The sequence below is a fragment of the Oncorhynchus nerka genome, linkage group LG7 (genome assembly GCF_034236695.1).
Source record: "Oncorhynchus nerka isolate Pitt River linkage group LG7, Oner_Uvic_2.0, whole genome shotgun sequence".
NCBI lineage: Eukaryota > Metazoa > Chordata > Actinopteri > Salmoniformes > Salmonidae > Oncorhynchus > Oncorhynchus nerka.
The window spans coordinates 54,663,593-54,681,643 of NC_088402.1; the positions used below are offsets into that span (position 1 = coordinate 54,663,593).

General features: G+C 41.9%; 1 long non-coding RNA gene across 1 annotated transcript; it reads right to left on the reverse strand.

Moving 5' to 3' along the window:
• Window positions 1-1,507: 1,507 nt before the first annotated feature.
• Window positions 1,508-8,031, reverse strand: LOC115131968 (uncharacterized). Its single transcript, XR_010464368.1, has 2 exons — window positions 7,009-8,031; window positions 1,508-6,665 (listed from the first exon to the last, which is right to left on the reverse strand). It is a non-coding gene; the product is annotated as an uncharacterized LOC115131968 (long non-coding RNA).
• Between the last annotated feature and the right edge of the window lie 10,020 nt (window positions 8,032-18,051).

The following is an 18,051-nucleotide window of genomic DNA, read 5'->3' on the forward strand; positions in this document are numbered from 1 at the left end:
CATGTCCTGTTAAGCGCCATACCTATTGATCGCTTGAACACCTCAATGTGGTTGTACAGGTTTTTCTAAGCAGACCTGATACTTCCACCAAGGCATGTCTTTCCGAGACATGCTGAGAAACTTGCGAGACGCAATTTTTTGTCTCGGTCACCATTATTAGTGAAACGTACGTTACACAGTAAGAAAACATTAGGGTACATAATGGAGAAAAGTAAAGTAATTATGATGCTGTACATGGGTTTGGATGTGGATATTGTAGGCTAATACATGGGTAAGGATACAGAAACAGTCTTTTGTAAACACTTTCTTGTGACACTGTTCCTTTAAGAGATACAGACAGCGTGCATGTGGTGTTGACACTCAGAACGCTGCCTTCAAGTGGTTGAGCATGAGAAAACCAATTCCCTACACATCATGCTTCAGCATCCTGATCACAAGCTTTTTAGCTACAGTACCAGTCCAAACGTTTGGACACACCTACTCATTCAAGTTTTTATTTTTATTTTTACTTTGTTCTACATTGTAGAATAATAGTGAAGACATCAAAACGATGAAATAACACATAGTGAATCATGTAGTAAACAAAAAAAGGTTAAACAAATCAACGTATTTTTTATATTTGAGATTCTTCAAAGTAGCCACCCTTTGCCATGATGACAGCTTTGCACACTTTTGGCATTCTCTCAACCAGCTTCATGAGGTAGTCACCTGGAATGTATTTCAATTAACAGGTGTGCCTTGTTAGATGTACATGTGTGTCATTTATTTCCTTCTTAATGCGTTTGAGCCAATCAGTTGTGTTGTGTCAAGGTAGGGGTTGTATACAGAAGATCCCTATTTGGTAAAAGACCAAGTCCATATTATGGCAAGAACAGCCTAAATAAGCAAAGAGAAATGACAGTCCATCATTACTTTAAGACATGGTCAGTCAATAAGGAACATTTCAAGAAGTTGAAGAAGTTACTTCAAGTGCAATCACAAAAACCATCAAGCTCTATGATGAAACTGGCTCTCAAGAGGACTGCCACAGGAAAGGAAGACCCAGAGTTAACTCTGCTGCAGAGGAAAACTTCACTTCAGATTGCAGCCCAAATAAATGTTTCAATTTGAATAATCTAAAATCTAAAATATATTTTGATTTGTTTAATCCTTTTTTGGTTACTACATGATTCCATATGTGTTATTTCATAGCTTTTATGTCTTCACTGTTATTCTACAATGTAGAAATTCGTTAAAAAAATTAATAAAAGCCTTTGAATGAGTAGGTGTGTTCAAACTTTGACTGGTACTGTACTACAGTAAATTAAAACTACATGACACAGCACATGCAGATAATATTGAACATTCAGTCATTATTTTGATTGACACTATTATGGGCCGTTTTTTGTTTGACTACATTTCAAATTCAGTTGACCTTAACAAGGGCCTCAGGACCATTTTGAGAAATAAAAATATTACTTGTTCAACAAAATCTCTTAAAATACATTTTATAAATATTTATTAACAATTTCAACAATAAATATACAATCCTTTATTTAGCACAGAATAAGTAAATATCTTTCAATATAAAAGTTTACCCAAAGGTGTATCTATTTGGTTGTTGGAAGGTCATGGAAGTATATTATTTTGTTTCAATGTACATCGATCTAGGTGTCTCAAGGTTTGTGTGTCTCTTTGTGATACATTGTTTCTTTCTTACTTTCTTTCGGTGTCCAAAAATATGAGTACACAAGTATGAATGTCAAGCATTCTGAACTTGCTAATAAGTACATCTCACAGGCGGCTGGTGGCCCCTTAATTGGGGAGGACGGGCTCATAGTAATGTCTGGAAATGATTGAATGGAATCGATACATGAAACTAAATTTTCCTTGTGTTTTATACCATACCCTCCCCTTAATCAAGGCTGGTTTAGCAGCATCTCATGGGTACTTTTTTAAATATCCTGACCATTAGCCAAATAGCCTAATGAATAAAGCAGTTTAAATGATCTACTGAGAATGCTTTGAAATATTTTTTAGATTTTTTTTGCCCTCATGCATTTTCATTATTCACATACCTGCATATGTTACTTAATTTCACTTTTCAAGTATTGCTGTGGTTTTAAAAAACAGAAAAAAACAGCTTGTTTTCCTATTAATATCAAGCCCTCCATAGGCGACCCTTACCATAGGTCTAGACTACTAAGGCTGGTTCAACAGCAATGCATCTTATCTTTTTTATCCTTGCCTTGCAAAGTAGCCGATCTATAAAAGGTGTTTAAATGAGTGCATTGAATTGAAAGTATATTGCACATCCTAAAACATACACACATATGTCTCCCTGCATACTTCATTTTCTCTTGTTCAAGTATCCATCCCCATCTTCAAAGAACCCCTCTCCTCCAAACGTATTTAAATGATTCTGTCCTATAATGCAGTATCAACGGTAGGCCTAGGTAATATTTTGCTTATTGAGAACGTGCCTCACACATACGATACAATTTACTGGAGCCTGACATGTTTTATTTTAGGAGAAGTGCAATGCGTATAGACATGTAGGCGAGGCTCGTTGAAGCCAATTACAACAATGTTGACTGCCAACACTCCAAAAGGTTATTGAGCAAACACTGGATGTAAGGAACTTGTCTGTCGGCCCTGCATTAAAGACCACAATTTGTTTAAAGAAAATTGTGATAAATAAAAAAGTATCCTAGTTTAATTTAAGGACCAAAAAAATGACAGGTGTGCCATATAGATTGCAAACTAGTTGGGAAACGATTTTGGATGTACTGATTCCATGGCACATGGTTTATGAACTGATACACAAAACAACACCGGATTCAAAACTTAGAATTTTTCAATAAAAATGATTATACAAAATTATTGCAACCAATAGAAAGTTATATAAATGGGGGATACAACCTTCCCAGCTCTGGAGATTTTGCTGCAAAGAAACATAGTCATTAGATCATTTATTTTGGTACTGTCCATATGTAGCTTGTAGTTGGTCACAGGTCCAGGAATGGCTGAAGAATTGCAACATTTACCCAGAACTAACACTGCAGACAGCAATACTGGGTGATTTGAAAAGTCACAGTCAATCGATCAATAATATAATAATACTTATAACAAAAATGTTTCTCTTTCATTTACAATCTGTAGAAACTGTGAGAATAGAAAGGTTCAGAAGTGTAGTGAAGCATCACAGCACAGTCGAAAAATATATGGCAAATAGAGACCCAATATGAATGGTGTTAAGAGATAGACGGGAGGGTTTGCATGGAGCTGGAGGGAGGGACTAATAACAACAAGATAACTCATGTAAAATACACTGTGTGTGTAAAATGTATTTAGGTTCAGGACTTTTGTGAAATAGCACAGTTAAAAATATATGGCAAATAGAAATCAAACTGGATGGACATCAGAAATAGATGAGAGAGGTTGAGGGTAGAGGAAGGAGAGGACTAAAAACAAACAAATATATCTATTGTCAAATAGATTTGTGTCCGTAAAATGTGTACAGTATGGATAAGCTGGAAGTAGACATGATGCAGACAATTACATTGATGGACGCTACAATCTATCTGCAATATTAAAGCTGATCTACCACCTACCGTTGCTATTACTCTTTACTGTAGCCTATAGTATTTCATAAACTGTAGTATCAATCCACAATGGACTAGGATGCCACAATGGACCAGGACAAGAATATTCCATGCCTCCAGCTGAATTGTAGTTGGTGACAACGCAAAGCCCATCAATAACCTACAGAACTTCATACAAATGCATGCAGTATTAGGCTATGGAATGTGTTGAGTGGCCTAGCCCTCATCACACGTACAACTTGTTTGTTAATCAAAACCCAGCCCTTTCGAGCCACCGCCAGCTATTGCACTCACAATTCCGTCTGTGAAAATAGCAGAAGTATTTCTGACACACCCCTGAACATATATCTCTACCTTACCATTGTGTTAGATTTGATCAAATAGAGCCACTGGACTGTTTCAGGTAAGGGTTTTCAGCATTTATCAGTATAACCTGACCGATCACTCGTAAAACAACTACCAGAAACATGTAAGATCCCCCTGTGGAGCTGCAAAAGAGCCATGCATGCAACTGAACACTAAAACAGAGCTGCCAGCAACCAAAACCTAAACCCGACAAAACAAAATGTTTGTAGAGAACCATTTGTCTATACACTGAGTGTACAAAACATTCCTAATATTGAGTATACAACCCAATTTTCCCCAAGCCTCAATTGGTCAGGGAATGGACTCTACAAGGAGTCGAAGGGGTTCCACAGGGATGCTGGCCCATGTTGACTCCAATTCTTCCCACAGTTGTTTCAAGCCGGCCAGATGTTCTTTGGGTGGTGGACCATTCTTGATACAGATGGAAACTATTGAGCGTGAAAAGCTATGCAGAGTTGCAGTTCTTGACACTCTCAAACCGGTGCGCCTGGCAACTACTACTGTACCCCATTCAAAGACACGCATATTTTGTCTTGCCCTTTTCGTTCTCCGAAGGGCACACACACAATCCATGTCTCAATTGTCTCAAGGCTTAAAAATCATTCTTTAACCAGGTGTTTCTAATGTTTTGTACACTCAGTGTATGTGTACAATATAAACAGGTTAGAAACTGTAAAAGAATGTGAGTAATTGTGAGTGTGTGGGCTTGTAGTGCATGCATTTGCTTCAAATCAAATATCAAATCAAATTTGATTAGTCACATGCTCCGAATAGAACAGGTGAACCTGACAGTGAAATGCTTGCTTACGAGCCCCTAACCAACAATGCAGTTTACAAAATACAGATAAGAATAAGAAATAAAAGTAACAAGTAATTAAAGAGCAGCGGTAGATTAACAATAGCGAGACTATATACAGAGGGATACCGGTACAGAGTCCATGTGGAGACTATATACAGAGGGATACCGGTACAGAGTCAATGTGGAGACTATATACAGAGGGATACCGGTACAGAGTCCATGTGGAGACTATATACAGAGGGATACCGGTACAGAGTCAATGTGGAGACTATATACAGAGGGATACCGGTACAGAGTCAATGTGGAGACTATATACAGAGGGATACCGGTACAGAGTCAATGTGGAGACTATATACAGAGGGATACCGGTACAGAGTCAATGTGGAGACTATATACAGAGGGATACCGGTACAGAGTCAATGTGGAGACTATATACAGAGGGATACCGGTACAGAGTCGATGTGGAGACTATATACAGGGGGATACCGGTACAGAGTCCATGTGGAGACTATATACAGAGGGATACCGGTACAGAGTCAATGTGGAGACTATATACAGAGGGATACCGGTACAGAGTCCATGTGGAGACTATATACAGAGGGATACCGGTACAGAGTTCATGTGGAGACTATATACAGAGGGATACCGGTACAGAGTCCATGTGGAGACTATATACAGGGGGATACCGGTACAGAGTCAATGTGGAGACTATATACAGGGGGATACCGGTACAGAGTCAGTGTGGAGACTATATACAGAGGGATACCGGTACAGAGTCAATGTGGAGACTATATACAGGGGGATACCGGTACAGAGTCCATGTGGAGACTATATACAGGGGGATACCGGTACAGAGTCAGTGTGGAGACTATATACAGAGGGATACCGGTACAGAGTCAATGTGGAGACTATATACAGAGGGATACCGGTACAGAGTCAATGTGGAGACTATATACAGAGGGATACCGGTACAGAGTCAATGTGGAGACTATATACAGAGGGATACCGGTACAGAGTCAATGTGGAGACTATATACAGAGGGATACCGGTACAGAGTCAATATGCATGCGGGGGCACCGGTTAGTTGAGGTAATATGTACATGAAGGTAGAGTTATTGAAGTGACTTTGCGTAGATGATAACAACAGAGAGTAGCAGCGGTGTAAAAGAGGGGGAGTGGTGGGCAATGTAAATAGTCTGTGTAGCCATTTGATTAGGTATTCAGGAGTCATAAGGCTTGGGGGTAGAAGCTGTTTAGAAGCCTCTTGGACCTAAACTTGGCGCTCCGGTACCGCTTGCCGCGCGGTAGCAGAGAGAACAGTCTATGACTTGGGTGGCTGGAGTCTTTGACAATTTGTAGGGCCTTCCTCTGACACCACCTGGTATAGAGGTCCTGGATGGCAGGAAGCTTGGCCCCAGTGATGTACTGGACCGTTCGCACTACCCTCTGTCACCACCCACTACCTGCCTTGCGGTCGAAGGACGAGCAGTTGCCATACCAGGCAGTGATGCAGCCAGTCACGATGCTCTCGATGGTGCAGCTGTAGATCCTTTTGAGGATCCCATGCCAAATCTTTTCAGTCTCCTGAGGGGGAATAGGCTTTGTCGTGCCCTCTTCACGACTGTCTTGGTGTGCTTTGACCATTCTACTTTGTTGGTGATGTGGACACCAAGGAACTTGAAGCTCTCAACCTGCTCCACTGCAGCCCCGTCGATGAGAATGGGGGCATCAGTGTGTGTGCATCAGTGTGTGTGCACGTGTCGTGCTCGTGTGTGTTTCACCTCGTCATCACTGTCCATCTGGGCCCTGTCTGTCTGACAGTAAAGCACAGCATTTGTGGATTGAGGAGAAGAGACACACTTTAGTGACTTTCTCACTGACGAATCCTCATCTTTCCAGTTTCTCAATAACACCAGCTAGAGAGCGAGAGCGAGAGGGAGGGAGGGAGCGGGACAGATGTAGGGGGATAGAGGAAGGAAGAGGAGAAGCGTGAGAGAAGGGATTCAACATTCATAATTATGGTTAATCAACATTCCTAGATAAACATTGGCCCCTTTAGTGATTTTGCCTGTATAATCAGTCATGATAAGCAATTTCCCTAATTACATAAGATAATCAAAGTAAATAGCTGTAAAAACGTTATGGGAAACACACACAAACAATGCTATTTTCCGCATCCACGGAATGCATTGCTGTTACGGTGCTGCATGTTCGGCATGACGGTTTTTGATAATAGTAAATTGAAAATGTAAACCTCACTCTGACATCCACCACCTCCACACCGATATCGCCGTAGTCCCTTTGGCTCTGAAACAGCACCGGAGAGAGGTCAAATGTCGGGGTCAGAGCGAGGGAGACTGCTCCATCAAACAAACAAAAAATGGAATTATGTGTCTCGTTTTGAGAACATTGCATTTTTGCAGTCATAGCAGTAAAGCATCATTGAATTTAACTGAGCGAATGTATTAGAGAAAAAAGAGAGATAGAGAGAGGTAATCTTACTCAACCTGTTCTGCCTGCTTACTGCTATGACAACAGGCAGACAGCACCTCACATTGCATCACAAGCATTTCGCTTACACCCGCAATAACATCTTCTAAACATGTGACAAATAACATTAGATTTGACATGATTTGATCATTCTCCACATCCTTCTCTGAACTGTCTGGCTCCCCCTCCTGGACAGGAGAACACATGGAAGGATCATTCATAAGACACTCATCACATTACCTGCATATTAATCCAATACTATCCTGACCAATCCTGACCATAGACCCTATTAGTGGATTACACTGGAGCTACACAAACAGACTAGTATTCTCCCTATCTTTTCAGTGTCACTCCTCCTCCGGTTCCTGTGCGTTCTTCTTTTTCCTTTTTTGTTGTCGTTTGCTTTCCTGGCCTCTTTCATTTCCTTCCTCAATCTCTCGGCCTACGCTTTCTACTTTCGGGAGATGAGCTTAGTGACGTCAATCCCACGCTGCAGACACAATGGCAAGGGAGTGGGACATTCTAATGGATGACATCTTAACAATGCCTCTCAACCTCTCGATGCGCACACAGCAAAATGTAACAATAACAGGTCAGGCGTTTCGCCAGTTTGTCAAAGTAAGCTTGTGTAGTGCATAGTAATTCCTTGTGTAGTGCATAGTAATTCCTTGTGTAGTGCATAGTAATTCCTTGTGTAGTGCATAGTAATTCCTTGTGTAGCGCATAGTAATTCCTTGTGTAGCGCATAGTAATTCCTTGTGTAGCGCATAGTAATTCCTTGTGTAGCGCATAGTAATTCGCATAGTAATTCCTTGTGTAGCGCATAGTAATTCCTTGTGTAGCGCATAGTAATTCCTTGTGTAGCGCATAGTAATTCCTTGTGTAGCGCATAGTAATTCCTTGTGTAGCGCATAGTAATTCCTTGTGTAGCGCATAGTAATTCCTTGTGTAGCGCATAGTAATTCCTTGTGTAGCGCATAGTAATTCCTTGTGTAGCGCATAGTAATTCCTTGTGTAGCGCATAGTAATTCCTTGTGTAGCGCATAGTAATTCCTTGTGTAGCGCATAGTAATTGCGGTGTTGTTCTGATTTCTTGGCTCGTAATTGAGTAGTGTCATCGTTGTGTCACCTTTGACCTGTGACCTCACCTTGTCCGAGGCTGGTAACTACCCCGGGGACCTCCTTCACCTGAGAAGGAATGGTACCTTATAGCAATGCTCTTGGGCGCATTTGGAAATTCTCTGGCCGTCTCCTCCGATTTCAGAGCACTCCTCCTCCGATTTCAGAGCACTCCTCCTCCGATTTTAGAGTACTCCTCCTCCGATTTCAGAGCACTCCTCCTCCGATTTCAGAGCACTCTCGTCTGAGTGTGCCAGAGTGCAGAATAACGGATTAATTTACGAACGCTCAACACCCGTTTAATATGGCCGGTGTCGGTAAACGTCGGCAAAAAAAGCGTGTTTAAATTGTTGCCAGCAGCACAGTTACAGTCACCAACGCTCTGGATAACATGAAAACAGCCTAACCAGCTCTGCTAGGGCGAGTAAAATGGTCAGAGTGGGGTGTTCTCTCATTTGTGTCTGGAAATAGCTAGCAAGCTAGCCAACGTTAGCCAGTTAGCTTGGGTGCTCTTTTATTTATTTTATTTAACCTTTAACCTGATTGACTGCGTTGTGTGGTCAGAATGCTGGGATCAACCCTACTCCTCGGCCATAACGTCCAGTGTGCACTCTTAACGCTCCGAGAGCGAAGCGCTCTGAATTTACGAATGGACAATCTGACAACTGTCTGAATTTACGAGCACACTCCAAAGTGAATTTACAAATGCACCCCTTGTTATAACAGACTTGATAAAGCGGACTGGTCTCTTAGACTGTACGTAACATAGTAAACTTAAATCTGGGACACTCAAATTAGTATGATATGTTACGTTTGGTATGGTTTCATAAGATAGAAGGTTACTTAAGGCAAAAACGAAAGGAGGGTGGTTCGTCGGGGTGGATGGGTGGCCATATAATGCAAACGTCTAGCAACCCCAAGGTGTTTGAATCTCAGTGTGGACAACTTTAGCATTTTAGCTAATTAATAAACAACTTTGCAACGACTTAGGCATGTTGGCTAACCCTTCCCAGCTAGCACAGTGGATCTGGGCTGATTCCGGCTGAGAGTCGGGGGCACTCGGCTGAGAGTCAGACTCGGCCGACGTCATATGGCCCGAGTCTGGGCCGCCTTCAGCAGTATTACTTATGGCTGGATGTGGGGATTGAGCTCGGACCGCTTCCGGTGTGAGTTATCTGGCCCAAATGTATTACTTGGGGCTCGGGCTGATTGGGGCTGCTCTCTGGCAGATGATTACACGGGCTGCTTTGTATAATTAACATTTCATTATTTGTTTCTGTGATCAACAAATATAATTAACATTTAAATGAAATGATTTAAGAGTCGTGTGTAGTATTTTGATACTTTGTGCAGGGCAGTTGATAAGTATTAAAAACGTTTGTAAATGGAGCCTCAACTCCATCCCGAGTGGCGTAGCGGTCTAAGACACGACATCGCAGTACAAACTGAGTTGCTACAGATGCTGGTTCGAGACCCGTGCCGGCCGTGAAAGGGAAACCCATGAGGCAACGCACAATTGGCCCGGCATCTTCCGAGTTAGGGGAGGGTTTGGCCGGCCGGGACGTCCTTGTCCCATACGAAACGTAACATATCACACTAAATGGAGTGTCTCAGATTTACATACAGATTAATACGAAATGCTCTGAGACCAAGTTGGCTAAAGATGTGATGATATATATCATCACACATAGTTGCTGTGTCATTACTTGTAAGTCGCTCTAACTTGTAAGTCGCTCTGGATAAGAGCGTCTGCTAAATGACTTAAATGTAAATGTAAATTACACATCAGATGCTGATTTTAGGTCCATTTAGCATTTTCCCCACTAATGGTAGGATTGGGGGAGGGGAAGCTGATCCTAGATATGTACCTAGGTGATACTTCACTCCGGAGTTAAAGTTCACTTAACAACTGATATACTGCCGAAAATGTAAGTGAAACACCTTCACAGACATAGCCCTGGTACCTACAAGTTAAAGATTTCCCATTGATTGAGTGGCAGTATGATTAGAGTAACTGAATATGTATTGTATCTTTACGTATTTATCTTGTTTCCATGGACACATTACTGATTATAGTCCTCCACTGGTCTGTAGATGTCAGTCTCAGGGACCTGCCCTAGAAGAGGAGTACTTTGGCCCGAAACTGACAAATAGACAGGCATAGGGATTTAACATGTAATTTATCACAGTAAGAGGAGCAGATGAGACGTTGAGTCCCTTTTAAATCTGTTAAACTGACTATAAAGAGCAAATTATTTAATGATGAGTGGGGGGGTGTATTGAAATGAGTAGTGTTGGAGGTTCGTGTTTAGGTGGAGTCTGTCAGGGATAGAGTGGAGTTAATGTGGGCTGTGGTTTATAGTGGTTGGGAATACATGTGTGCATGTGAGTGATTGTGTGCTCACAGCTGGGTCCTGAAGATGACCGTGAGCATCGAGAAGGCAATGGAGGCTGCCAGGCATAGGCCAGGTTTGAAGAGCACGGTCAGGATCAGAGTGGCCATCCACACCAGCTAGGCGAGAGAGGGAAGGGGCCAGACAGAGGAAAACAAACACCAGTTAACACACATCTTCCTCCCTCACCACACGCTCACCACACGCTCTCACTTTAACCCTGAGACTTCTGTTTCTACTATGCGCTCTTAGAAAAAAGGGTTCCAGGTAGAACCCTTTTTGCAAAGGGTTCTATATGGAACCCCAAAAAGTTCTAACTTGAACCAAGAAGGGTTCTTCAAAGGATTCTCATATAGGGACATCCGAAGTACCCTTTTAGGTTTTTTTCTAAGAGTGTGGGATCCTATCATCTCTGTGAGGAAAAAAACAATATATGAACTTGAAATCAAATCTAAGACCCCTCTCTTCTCTTTCTCCACTCTCCTCCGTCATCTCACCTCTATCCCTCTCTACCATTCCTCTCCCTACCTCTTTCTCTCTCTTGCTCTCTTTATTTCTCTTGTCCTCTCTCTCTCTCACCATATCCATGAACTGTTTCATCATGCCACGCAGGTTCACATAGACGATGGGTGCCAACACTTCCTGGTGGACAGAAAGATAGCCAGCAATCACAATCACACACAGAACAGGCAATAGAATGGTACCTTTGGCAGCTCCTCAAAGACAGCCCCAATCTACAGCATGATGACTGGAATCACCATGGCTGAAAGAGCACTAGCCACCTGTGGGAGAAGAGGGAGAGAGATTAGAAAGAGATTTTATTTGATTTATTAGGATTCCCATTAGACAACGCCAAATGCGACAGCGAGTCTTACTGGGGTCCGACACATAACGAAGAAGACATTACAGACTATTTACATACATTTAAAAACATGAACATGGGGAAGAGGGGTTGCTTTATTCGTTTAAAAAAAAACAGGTTTGCTCTTCACTTGTGCTATATTAGATGGAAGGGAGTTCCATGCACTCATGGCTCTGTATAATACTGTATGTTCCCTTGAATTTGTTCTGGATCCGGGGACTGTGAAAAGACCCCTGGTGGCATGTCTGGTGGGGTAAGTGTGTGTGTCAGTATTGTGTGTAAGTTGACTATGCAAACAGTTTAGAATTTCCAACACATTAATGTTTCTTATAAAAACAAGAAGTGACATAGCCAGTCTTTCCTCAACTCTTAGCCAAGAGAAACTGGCATGCATAGTATTCATTTTAGCCCTCTGATTACAATGACGAACAAGACGTGTGTCACGACGACACCGTCTACTAACCACCGGTCCTGGCAAACCACATTACGCATACCTGGCAACCATCATTACGCACATCTGCTCCCCATTGTTATGCACACCTGGACTTCATCATTACCTTGATTACTTCCTCTTTATTTAGCCCTCAGTAGCCTCAGTCTTCAGGCAGAATTGGTTTTGTTTTTCATGCTTTGTACGCTTCTCCTGTTTTGTTGTTAAACTCACCAACTGCACTTGTTTCCTGACTCCCTGCATCTATGTTACAACGTACGGCTCTGTTCTGGGCCAGCTGCAGCTTAACTAGGTATTTCTTTGCAACACAATAGGACTGGACAATAATCAAGATAAGACAAAAATATAGCCTGTCGGACTTGCTTTGTGGAGTGTGATGTCAAAAAAAGAAGAGTGTCTCTTTATTACAGACAGACCTTTCCCCATCTTTACAACCATTGAATCTATATGTTTTGACCATGACAGTTTGCAATCTAAGGTAACACCATGTCTCCTCAACAGCCACACCATTCATTACCAGATTCAGCTGAGGTCTTAAGACCTTACGGAATTATTTGCCCCAAATACAATTAGTTCTAGAGATGTTTAGGACCAGTTTATGACTGGCCACCCATTCCAAAACAGACTGCAAATCTTTGTTAAGGGTTTCAGTGACTTCATTAGATGTGGTTGCTGATGCATATATGGTTGGTTCATCAGCACACATGGACACACATGCTTCTTTTAATGTCAGTGGCAGGTTGTTAGTAAAAATAAAAAAGAGTAGAGGGCCTAGAAAGCTTCCCTGCTGTACACCACACAACCATTAAAGAAAACCATCTGTTATATTAGATAGATAGCTCTTGATCCACGATATGGCTGAAAAGCCATAACACATACACTACATTACATTACATTTACATTTACCGTATAAAGTTTGCAGTCACTTAGAAATGTCCTCGGTTTTTAAAGAAAAGCACAGTTTTTGTCCATTTAAAATAACATAAATTTGATCAGAAATACAGTGTAGACATTGTTAATGTTGTAAATGACTATTATAGCTGGAAACGGCAGATTTGTAATGGAATATCTACATAGGCGTACAGAGACCCATTATCAGCAACCAATCACTCATGCGTTCCAATGGCACGTTGTGTTCGCTAATCCAAGGTTATCATTTTTAAAAGGCTAATCTATCATTAGAAAACCCTTTTGCAATTTATGTTAGCACAGCTGAAAACTGTTGTTCAGATTAAAGAAGCAATAAAACTGGCCTTCTTTAGACTAGTTGAGTATCTGTAGCGTCATCATTTGTGGGTTTGATTACAGGCTCAAAATGGCCAGAAACAAAGCCCTTTCCTCTCAAACCCGTCAGTCTATTCTTGTTCTGAGAAATGAAGGCTATCCCATGCGAGAAATTGCCAAGAACCTGAAGATCTCGTACAAAGATGTGTACTACTCCCTTCACAGAACAGCGCAAACTGGCTCTAACTAGAATATAAAGAGGAGTGGGAGGCCCCGGTACACAACTGAGCAAGAGGACAAGTACATGAGTGTCTAGTTTGAGAAACAGACGCCTCACAAGTCCTCAACTGGCAGCTTCATTAAATAGTACCCGCAAAACACCAGTCTCAACGTCAACAGTGAAGAGGTGATTCCGGGATGCTGACCTTCTAGGCACCTCCCCCATAAGCATTTCTGTCTCTTCTATAGATGTTATATCCTTGTATTGCTACTGCTGTATCATCAAATGAATGATCTAAGTGAGTCTCAGAAATAGCTAATATATGAACGTTATCTAATGTTAGCAAGTTATTGATTTCATGAACCTTATTTCTAAGGCAACATAAATTAATATGGGCTATTTCTGCCTTTTCCTGGGTAGCTTATTAGAGATAGACATCATTTGGAAAAGAGCAAGCAGAGCAAGATAAAAAAAAATACATTCAGCAGTGTCACACCTTGACCATAGTTTGCTTTGTATGTTTCTATGTTTTGTTTGGTCAGGGTGTGATCTGAGTGAGCATTCTATGTTGGATGTCTAGTTTGTCTGTTTCTGTGTTTGGCCTGATATGGTTCTCAATCAGAGGCAGGTGTTAGTCGTTGTCTCTGATTGGGAGCCATATTTAGGTAGCCTGTTGTCATTTTGGATTGCGGGTGATTGTCTGTTAGTTGCTTGTGTCAGCATAGTTCTCATTATAGCTTCATGGTCGTTATTGTTTTGTATAGTTTGTATTCAGTGTTTTCTTTAATTTTAAAAATCATCATAAACACATCCCACGCTGCATTTTGGTCCGCTCCTTACGACGATCGTGACAAGCAGTCCATTAATCAGTTGGTGTAAGTGTGTGTGCTGCCCATAGACTTGGCTCTCTCATCCCTTCCAGGCGTTTGGGAGAGAGGGTGTGGTGTATGTGGTTGTGTATCTAGGTGGTTGTGTATCTCTATGTGTGTACAGTATAATACTCTTCTCCTCACCAAGACGGGATCTCTCCCACCCTTTCCACTTCATATTCCCCCTCAAGGTTGACCTGCCAGAAGAACACCGTGGTGATAATTATCAGACAGACGTCTATGACTGAACCCACATTAGAAATGGACAAAATAATGTTTGGGCTGTATTTCTTTGTTTTACGGAAAAAGATTTAGTCCTACTCTACTTCGTCATCCATTGTTTGTGCACACACCAATTTTCTCTCCCTGCCATTCATTTGGTCTAATTTTCAGGGTGGGAACTACAGTAATCTATTGTCCTCTGTTGGGTGTAGGAGGAGTGGGATTGTGACTCACCGACCAGCAGCTCTACAGGGAATGGGTACTGACAGTTCTTTTCCCCCCCAGCTAGGTGTTGAGTTCCTTGACGATGAGGCCAACGATTGACACCAGGCTCACCTCCAGGGTACCTATGTTGGTTTCCATTTTTTCACATCCCAGATATCAGAATTGTTTGGTAATGAGTTCTTCTTTCATAACCACAGGGGTGCAATTGAAGGTAGAACCTTACATGTCAATCTGGGTTCAGCCAAAAGGTCCTACCTGCCACAGAATGTTACAGTGATTTCAATATAAAAGTAGACATTTAATGATTATAATAAAGAGAATAACCTTCCTTCTTTTGAATCACATCACCGAATGTATTAATTCACGTTCATCCCCACGTTTGTCAAATAGATAATTACCTAAAATGACAAAATACAGTATATCCTGCGCATGACTAGCTTAGCTCTGGATGAGAAACTGATATATTTTTCTAGTCTCTGACACACAAAGTCAGTAAACTACTTGCTAGTTGTCAATACAATGTGGTAAATTTGTAATTTTCGTGAAAATCCCCTTCCATGGAGGTTTTCGTATTGATATAGAACAATACAAATGAAGCGATGCCTCTGCGAAGGGCCTTAAACATGCTCTAAGGCACCTGTATTTATTTGTTTGAACCATAAAGAGCTTACATTATAGCCATTCTTCTGAAAAAGTGGTTTAAAAACAGGACCAGAAACCTATGATATGAATAATCAAGGGCTTGGGCCTATAAGGTTCTACGCACAAAATGTATAGCTTTGAGATACTGAGTATTTTTCAAGTCTCAGAACAGTTAAGTGATGTCTTCCTCTTTCATGACTCAATAAGGATATCACCTTACAATTGTTTTTGATTGACAACCCAGCATTGTGTGATTGGATTGCAGATAGAACTTTATAGCACCAAGTTTAAAAGGCATCTATCTCTCTGCGCAGGCGAAACGTTCAGATTTGTCATTTTCTTCATCGTAAAGGTACTTTTCCAAGCATCTGCCATATGACACATGTAAAGGACCACCTAAAGATCAACTAACTTCGGACCAAAATGTCAGCTAGAACCCAAGGTCACAATGTGTGTCTTCCTATGTGTGTCTGTTGTACACAGATCAGGGAGAAGGGCCCGCTGTAGCGTTTCAAACGGATACCAAATGTGTCCTTGAGCTCAGAGACGATGAAGTGGATGGCTCCTCCGATGGTGTACCCTCTGACCACGGGCTAAGACAGGTAGGTCACCACATAGCCGAACTGAACCAGCCCCAGGAGCATCTACACACACAAGCTGAACCAGCTCCACACACACACCAACACACGGGGGAAGCTGTCATACAGTCACTGCTAATTTAACAGAGGTACTGTAGTTCAGAGATGAGTAGTGATGAGTAACTTGGCTGACAGAGTTAATGCCGAGGCTTCAGCTCCGCAGGCAAACACAGTCTTGTGGCAGTCAGTTGACGCTCGGTTACAATTACCCGGAAGAGGACGAAGAGGCTGTGAAAGTCACTGCAGCTGCCACTTTCACCCGCTCCGCGACTCGAGAAAAAACATCCACCATACTCTCATTGGTGGCGTTGTCCCACGTCGTGAAGATAGAATCTGGAGCCAAGCGATCCGTCACGCCGGCTATCATCACTCATCACTGCATATGTACCTAAAAGAGAGAGGCTACATGTAGGGTTTTATCATTTATGAAGTAGTTCGTTTGAAATGAATGGTCTACAAAAAAAGTTTTCTAGAACCTAAAAGCGCTATGATGAAACTGGCTCTCATGAGGACCGCCACAGGAAAGGAAGACCCAAAGTTACCTCTGCTGCAGAGGATAAGTTCATTAGAGTTACCAGCCTCAGAAATTGCAGCCCAAATAAATGCTTCACAGAGTTCAAGTAACAGACACATCTCAACATCAACTGTTAAGAGGAGATTACGTGAATCAGACCTTCATGGTCAAATTGCTGCAAAGACATAACTACTAAAGGACACCAATAACAAGAAGAGACTTGCTTGGGCCAAGAAACACGAGCAATGGACATTAGACCGGTGGAAATCTGTCCTTTGGTCTGATGAGTTCAAATGTGAGATTTTTGGTTCCAACCGCCGTGTCTTTGTGAGACGCAGAGTAGCTGAACGGATTATCTCTACATGTGTAGTTCCCACCGTGAAGCATGGAGGAGGAGGTGTGGATGGTGCTTTGCTGATGACACTGTCAGTGATTTATTTAGAATTCAAGGCACACTTAGCCAGCATGGATGCCACAGCATTCTGCAGCGATACGCCATCCCATCTGGTTTGTGCTTAGTGGGACTATAATTTGTTTTTCAACAGAACAATGACCCAAAACACACCTCTAGGCTGTGATGGAGTGCTGCATCAGATGACCTGGCCTCCACAATCAGCCAACCTCAACCCAATTGAGATGGTTTAGGATGAGTTGGAAGCAGTGAAGGAAAAGGTGCTCAGCATATGTGGGAACTCCTTCAAGACTGTTGGAAAAGCATTCCAGGTGAAGCTGGTTGAAGGAATGCCAAGAGTGTTCCAAGCTGTCATCAAAGCAGAGGGTGGCTACTTTTAAGAATCTAAAATCTAAAAAATATTTTGGTTTGTTTAACACTTTTTTGGTTACTACATGATTCCATATGTGTTATTTCATAGTGTTGATGTCTTTACTATATTCTTCAATGTAGACAATAGTAAAAAATAAAGAATAACCCTTGAATGAGTAGGTGTGTCCAAACTTTTGACTGGTACTGTAGGTTATTTTCTGTTGTATTCAAGGTTAACATTACCTTACCTCATTGACTCTCTGAGCTTTTCCGAGACAGGGATCTTGTCCACCTTTTTTCCTTTATCCAGCTCCTCTCTGTGTGTGCGATAGCCCACACGCCTTCTCTCCTACATAGTTGGGCCTGTGTGACCCACTAGAGTCCCGTCTGTGTAGAGGTCACCTCTGATTCTTCCTTCAGCCTTGTCTGATGTCAACTCTCTCCCTGTGCTCTGATGTCAACTCTCTCCCTGTGCTCTGATGTCAACTCTCTCCCTGTGCTCTGATGTCAACTCTCTCCCTGTGCTCTGATGTGTTGTGACCGTAGGACGTAAATGTCTTATGTCTCAATAGAAACTGGCTTCAGCTCTCCTCGATGATCAGCAGCAATATCCCACTTGATGTAGCTTCAACTTGTGGAAAGATGTTCCTCTCCTTCAAGGTCAATCTAC